This window comes from Megachile rotundata, unplaced genomic scaffold (assembly GCF_050947335.1).
Source record: "Megachile rotundata isolate GNS110a unplaced genomic scaffold, iyMegRotu1 scaffold0391, whole genome shotgun sequence".
Classification (NCBI taxonomy): domain Eukaryota; kingdom Metazoa; phylum Arthropoda; class Insecta; order Hymenoptera; family Megachilidae; genus Megachile; species Megachile rotundata.
The window spans coordinates 20,001-27,500 of NW_027473688.1; the positions used below are offsets into that span (position 1 = coordinate 20,001).

The window sequence follows — 7,500 nt, forward strand, 5'->3', positions numbered from 1 at the left end:
CGCTTCGACGAACGAAGTCGCAACTTCACGAGAGTCCGCCTGCTTACGACGGACGATATGGTAACGTATCGCTTTACGGACCGGCTGAGAAGCGAAAACGATAGCGTAGTCTCCTTCGTTGGTAGACCGATCTGACGCCGGCCATGGAGTGTCCGTATTGAATCTCGCGATACCGCCAAGACGTCCAATATATGTAAGCAGCGAGCAGGAGACTCTGTGTTACGCGCGACAGCGCGTTTCGTATTTTCCACGGTTTTTGAATGACTTTACCACCCGGAACGGACTGAAAACTCGCCGCACGAAGAGAAATGCGTCACAGAGCGTTGTTTCATCGGCGGTTCTGTAGTTTTATACGGTCCTTTACCCGTCCATGGACGTTATCGTGTCGTCTTAATCATCAATCAGCTCGGGTAAATCTGTGAACAGAGCTATGACGGGACGACGTCCGAATACCGATACTCGATCTTGCGCTTGGATTGGAGTTAGTATTCTATGGACAATCGAACGAATTTATAAACCAGGTTAAATAAATCACGTACATACTGGTTTTCAGACGCTGAGTTGTTAAATATGAACAAAAATTTTTATACGATTACCCTGAACGGTGGATCACTTGGCTCGTGGGTCGATGAAGAACGCAGCTAATTGCGCGTCAACGTGTGAACTGCAGGACACATGAACATCGACATTTCGAACGCACATTGCGGTCCACGGATACAATTCCTGGACCACGCCTGGCTGAGGGTCGTTTATATAACTAAAGACTGCTTGCGTTTGCCTTTAGCAGCAAAAGGTTTTCTCTTCATTGTTAAATTTTTTTCGGTACCGCTCGTCGTTCGACTAGATAAAACGAAACTGTTAAACGCCGAAAAGTCGAACGTTTCGGAGCGGGATCCGATGGTCGAACGCGAGAGAGAGAACAACTTGCGAAATTGGCGAAAACGTACGAGCGATGGTTGGACATTTCGTCGGCGTTTGACGCGGAGAATGTTAAATGGAACGTTCGTGTCTCGCCCTCTCTTTGCTAGTGTTCATTTTTTTCACAGGCGACAGAAGAACATTTTCGTATATCTCGCAATTCTTAGTTTTTAGGATCTTCTCGGCGGAATGCGCTTATCTCGGCTTGCGTGAGTCGTGGTTTCTAGTTAAACCCCTAAAAGAGACCATATACGACCGCCCGTGAAAGAGCGCTCCCGAGTCGAAAACACCTAACTACAGAAGGATATTTAGACGAGAGAGAAAATGATTCTTCGCCCTGCGAGAGAATTGTTAGACACCAATTGAAGGAAGCAAGCCGAGAGTAGAGCGTGTTTACGGCGTTTCTCCGCGCTCCCGACGTTGTCTGAAATGATTGTCGAATTTTTTTTTCGACGGTGCGAAAGTTTATACAACGAGGGGAAAAGTTAAAAATAAACGTGCGACGGAAGCTCTTTCACGGTTAAATTATTACGAGATCGTAGCTTCGCCACGTTTTTTTTAACATTTACAAGCGCAGATCGCTTCGTTGTCGTTGATTAGAAGCGGAAGACCGCGCGATCCCAATACGGGTTCCGGTCGTCCAGTCCTCGAAGTGCATAATTGTGCCGGACGGACGTTGAAAAACCCGGACCGATCGAACGATAAACGCTTATTTGGTGATCGTCTTGCGAGAGTCTCCCTTCATTGTTGTTCGTGTGTTAAATTTCTTTTATCGAACAACGGTCGAACGCAAATGAACAATGACATTTACACCGAAGATCGATCTCGAAACGCTTTTGTTCCTCCTTTTGTGCGCTCGTGGTTTCATCGAACGATATATACACGACGAAGGTGTACCACGCACGTTAAAAATGGGATTTCTTTTTTCCTTTAACCCTTTATTCTCTGGACCATGATAAGTCACCGATGGTTTACATGGCTGTCTCTGGCATTCTCGCCCTTTTCTTGGGATTTTGCGTCGGAACGCGACAGCAAAAGAAAAAACGTATCGGACGATGCGTCTTTACGGTTTATCGACCGTCGAGTGTATATTCGAACGTAAATATGTTGTAACGGTATATGTATCCTTTAGGGGACAAAAGAAACATGAAACGATCGTGTGCGAGAGCGCGCCGAGGGTAAGAAGAAAAGGTGTCCGACCTTTATCTCCTCGTTGTCGTAGTCTCTCCTCGTCGTTTGTTTTAACGCGCCCTGGATAGATAAAAAGATATATCCGATTATAATATATACATATATACTCCGACGCGAGTCGAGAACAACCGGACGTCGTCGTCGTCGTTTTTTTTTTTTGTCGTTGTCCCGCCTGCCCGAATATGCGGCGTTTTAAGTGCCTTTTTTCTTTTGTCGAACAAAAGAGAGAGGAGACACCGAGCTTTCATTTTGGCTCGTACGTACCTTCGAGTAGTCGACGATATTGTGTTGATCCGAAAAGAGAAAAATAGTTGGTTATCGAACGATACAAGGAAAAAATCGAACGACATAATCCCTGTGCGTCGTTGGTATTAATATACCTTTCGTATTACGTGTCGAAACCCCGAAAAGAGCGTACAGTTTGTGGTATAACTTTGAAAAGAAATAATAAAATTTCGACGACCTCAGAGCAGGCGAGATTACCCGCTGAATTTAAGCATATTAATAAGCGGAGGAAAAGAAACTAACAAGGATTTCCTTAGTAGCGGCGAGCGAACAGGAATGAGCCCAGCACTGAATCCCGCGGTTAACGCCGCTGGGAAATGTAGTGTTCAGGAGGATCCGTTTATCCCGAGACATCGAATCGCGTCCAAGTCCATCTTGAATGGGGCCACTTACCCATAGAGGGTGCCAGGCCCGTAGCGACCGGTACGCGTCTCGGGTGGATCTCTCCTTAGAGTCGGGTTGCTTGAGAGTGCAGCCCTAAGTGGGTGGTAAACTCCATCTAAGGCTAAATATGACCACGAGACCGATAGCGAACAAGTACCGTGAGGGAAAGTTGAAAAGAACTTTGAAGAGAGAGTTCAAGAGTACGTGAAACCGTTCAGGGGTAAACCCGAGAAACCCAAAAGATCGAATGGGGAGATTCATCGTCAACGAAGCTGGCTCCCGTGTTGGTGCGATAGTGCCCCGGATGGTCCCGTTACGGCGGGTTTCCCATCGGCGTGGGCACACCACCCGCGGCGAATGTTCCGGCTATGTAGTCGTGCACTTCTCCCCTAGTAGAACGTCGCGACCCGTTGCGTGTCGGTCTAAGGCCCGAGGCGAAGACTGTCCGTCGCTTTTAGCGTACGATGACAGCCCCTTGGATGCCCGGCCGACTGCGCGACGGTACTCAGACGGTATCGGGCCGCAAAATTCTCGAACGCACTGCGTCCAGGACCGCCGCAAGCTCGTTCCAGTCTAGATACCGGATGTACGGACTTAGCGCCGTAACCGGGCCTGGCGGGCTGTTGGCAGGCGGAGTCCTTGGACTGGCCAAACTTTGAATTACCGGTCGGCGACGCTATTGCTTTGGGTACTCTCGGGACCCGTCTTGAAACACGGACCAAGGAGTCTAACATGTACGCGAGTCATTGGGATTTGATAAACCTAAAGGCGAAATGAAAGTGAAAGTCGTCCGTGAAGTCGACTAAGGGAGGATGGGCCTCGTTACGATTAGGCCTCGCACTCCCGGGGCGTCTCGTTCTCATTGCGAGAAGAGGCGCACCTAGAGCGTACACGTTGGGACCCGAAAGATGGTGAACTATGCCTGGTCAGGACGAAGTCAGGGGAAACCCTGATGGAGGTCCGTAGCGATTCTGACGTGCAAATCGATCGTCGGAACTGGGTATAGGGGCGAAAGACTAATCGAACCATCTAGTAGCTGGTTCCCTCCGAAGTTTCCCTCAGGATAGCTGGCACTCGACTCGAACGCATAACGAGTCTCATCTGGTAAAGCGAATGATTAGAGGCCTTGGGGCCGAAACGACCTCAACCTATTCTCAAACTTTAAATGGGTGAGATCTCTGGCTTGCTTGAATTTTCATGAAGCCACGAGATATAAATTGATAAAATTTTTCTTGGATCAGAGTGCCAAGTGGGCCAATTTTGGTAAGCAGAACTGGCGCTGTGGGATGAACCAAACGCAGAGTTAAGGCGCCTAAGTCGACGCTTATGGGATACCATGAAAGGCGTTGGTTGCTTAAGACAGCAGGACGGTGGCCATGGAAGTCGGAATCCGCTAAGGAGTGTGTAACAACTCACCTGCCGAAGCAACTAGCCCTGAAAATGGATGGCGCTGAAGCGTCGCGCCTATACTCCGCCGTCAACGGCAAGTGCGCAGGAACGGGATTTAGTTCCCGTTCTCCATGAAGCCTTGACGAGTAGGAGGGTCGCGGCGGTGTGCGCAGAAGGGTCTGGGCGTGAGCCTGCCTGGAGCCGCCGTCGGTGCAGATCTTGGTGGTAGTAGCAAATACTCCAGCGAGGACCTGGAGGACTGACGTGGAGAAGGGTTTCGTGTGAACAGCCGTTGCACACGAGTCAGTCGATCCTAAGCCCTAAGAGAAATCTAATGTTGATGAGGTGTCCTAAAATTCACGCTTTTCGAACGCAAATGACAAACATACGTACGCTCGCACGCACGTACGCGCGCAAAAGGCAAAAAATGTTAAAAAGAGAAAAAAATTGCAGTTAAATAACAATTTACGTCGCCGTCGTTTCGTGTTTGTGTCCTAATCCACCGCTCGAACATGATCATTTTTATTGATAAATTGACAAAAACGTTGAACGCTGAAAAAAAATGATCGCGGTTCGGATCGATGGATACTTCACGTTCGACGTGATGCGACGTTGTCGAACGCCTGAAAGCGATTTTTTTTCTATTTTTTGCTTGGTTAAATCTTACAAACTATCGAACGCAAGTCGTGTCGTCGTTGCGTCGCAGATGCGTCGTTGTTTATATAATTTTGCGTGATTTGGGAAGAAACACACCCATCGGGCGAAAGGGAATCCGGTTCCTATTCCGGAACCCGGCAGCGGAACCGCATACCAATCGGGCCCTCGTAAGAGTGTTCGTCGGGGTAACCCAAAATGACCTGGAGACGCCGTCGGGAGATCTGGGAAGAGTTTTCTTTTCTGTATAAGCGTTCGAGTTCCCTGGAAACCTCTAGCAGGGAGATAGGGTTTGGAACGCGAAGAGCACCGCAGTTGCGGCGGTGTCTGGATCTTCCCCTCGGACCTTGAAAATCCAGGAGAGGGCCACGTGGAGGTATCGCGCCGGTTCGTACCCATATCCGCAGCAGGTCTCCAAGGTGAAGAGCCTCTAGTCGATAGATTAATGTAGGTAAGGGAAGTCGGCAAATTGGATCCGTAACTTCGGAATAAGGATTGGCTCTGAGGAGCGGGGCGTGTCGGGCTTGGTCGGGAAGTTGGCCAGGCTGACGTGCCGGGCCTGGGCGAGGTGAACGGTTGGCGACTTCGCGTCGCGTCCCGGAATCCGAGCTCGGTCCCGTGCCTTGGCCGCCAACGGATCTTCCTTGCTGCGAGGCTTCTTGTGACGGCTTCGGCCGTCCTTTTCGCCTCTTCGGCCGCCATTCAACGCTTAGCTCAGAACTGGCACGGACTAGGGGAATCCGACTGTCTAATTAAAACAAAGCATTGCGATGGCCCTCAAGGGTGATGACGCAATGTGATTTCTGCCCAGTGCTCTGAATGTCAACGTGAAGAAATTCAATTAAGCGCGGGTAAACGGCGGGAGTAACTATGACTCTCTTAAGCGTAAATCGCTCCGAGTTTCTCCTTCGGTTCGCCGGGGGAAAAACTCCGTCGCTTGCGTGAGTCATGGTTGCAGGGATGGCAATGCGTAACTCAGACCTCTCGTTAGGTCCTTCAGCCTCTCCCATCCAAGTCGCACGACCTACCTCCTAGTGGTACCTGCCGGTAACGTGACTGGTTGGCTGTTTGGGTGACTCACGTCACCATCGCAGTCCCAGTCACGGCTAAACGGCGTGCGGCGAACGGGCGCAAGCCCAAACGACATTATGTCGGAGGTGTCCCGGGGTCAGCAGCCCTCGGACGTCTCGGAGCTTAGCTCCAAATATTTTCCGCTCCAAAGACTACAAAGAATAAAACTCGGATACCCGGATTGGATTCTGTTGACGACTCGGCGACGTCCCATGGATATCCCGTCGATACACGTTCGGATAATGATTGCTCGGTATGCCCCTCCTGTTTAACTGATCTTTCGGCGAGGGTCCTGGCGCAGAGGAAGCAGCACATCCGGCGATGCACACAGCCTCCTCCCAATGAGGATGGTTCATATTCTTGCAGCATATGCTCTTCCAAATTTCCGAAATACGCTGGTCTACGACAACACATTAAACGTGCTCACCCGACAGATTACAACCAACAAGATCTCGTGCTGGCTGAAAAGCGGGCTCCAACCAGTAGGCCGAAATGGACACCGTCGGAAGAAATGCAGCTTGCACTTTTGGAATCGCAGCTGCCCGTCGGCCTATCACAGACGGAAATTAACACCCGGCTGGCTGCCTCACACACTGGCCGCTCCAGTGAGGCCATAAAGAAACAACGGCAGAAGATGTCCTACAAAGAGACTCTATCGGGGATTACATCTGCCTCGACTTCTGCTGCCGGGAGCGAGCCATTATCACCCACACACACATATTCACGGCGTTCTGCGGAGTGTCCTGTCGAGCAGGCGGATCCTTCTCCTGGTACCGCAGTGACTGCCGATGTACGGGCTCCATCAGACGCTGAAAACAATAGCTGCCCACTCCTAAAACACACAGATATATGCCGCTTCCTGAAGGACCTGTCACCATCATGTTCCCCCGATACCCAGTTACTTATTTCAAAGTTGTTTGTCTGCGCGGAGTTCGAGGAGTTCGACCCGTCTTTATCATCTGCCATTTGCGATCTTGGGAACCGCCAAGATCCATCACCTGGCTCGGGAGGGAAAAAGAAGAGACGCAAAAGAACTGAGCCAAAAAGATCTAAGGCTCGGAAAGGATCAAACCGTGCGGCTAAAAGATCTGCTAACTTCAGCATGTATCAGCGGCTGTTTGCCGAGAATCCTACACAGCTGGCCCATGCTATATTGGATGACAAGGACATTAACGTCACCATATGTCCGAAGATGGCCGATATAGAGGCTTACTTTCGTCCTATTTTTGAGGAATGCCCTGAGTACTCCGGTCCAGTCCCGCAACCTCCTAGTGAGGTCTTGCACTTGGATTACCCTATCACCTTCGCGGAGACGGAGCTTGCTCTACGGCGCCTCAAACAATCGGCGAGTGGCCCTGACAAAATTACGCGCGAAGACCTGCGAAAGGCTAACTTGGCTGACGTGGTTGGAATTCTTAATATCGTGTTTGGTCTCTGCCGCACCCCAACCATTTTGCGTCACAACCGTACCGTGCTGATACCCAAGAAGGGCGACCTGTCAAAAACGGCTAATTGGCGCCCTATCACAGTTTCTTCCATTTTCTCCCGGCTCTTACACAAAATTTTGGCTTCTCGACTATCAAATAATGTTAAATTGCACCACGCTCA

General features: G+C 50.2%; 1 non-coding gene and 1 pseudogene across 1 annotated transcript; both read left to right on the forward strand.

The window, feature by feature from the left end:
- Positions 1 to 593: 593 nt before the first annotated feature.
- On the forward strand, positions 594 to 748 carry LOC143266363 (5.8S ribosomal RNA). Its single transcript, XR_013041375.1, has one exon. It is a non-coding gene; the product is annotated as a 5.8S ribosomal RNA (ribosomal RNA).
- A 1,820-nt stretch (positions 749 to 2,568) lies between these two features.
- LOC143266373 (large subunit ribosomal RNA) overlaps positions 2,569 to 7,500 on the forward strand; it is an 8,358-nt pseudogene continuing 3,426 nt past the window's right edge.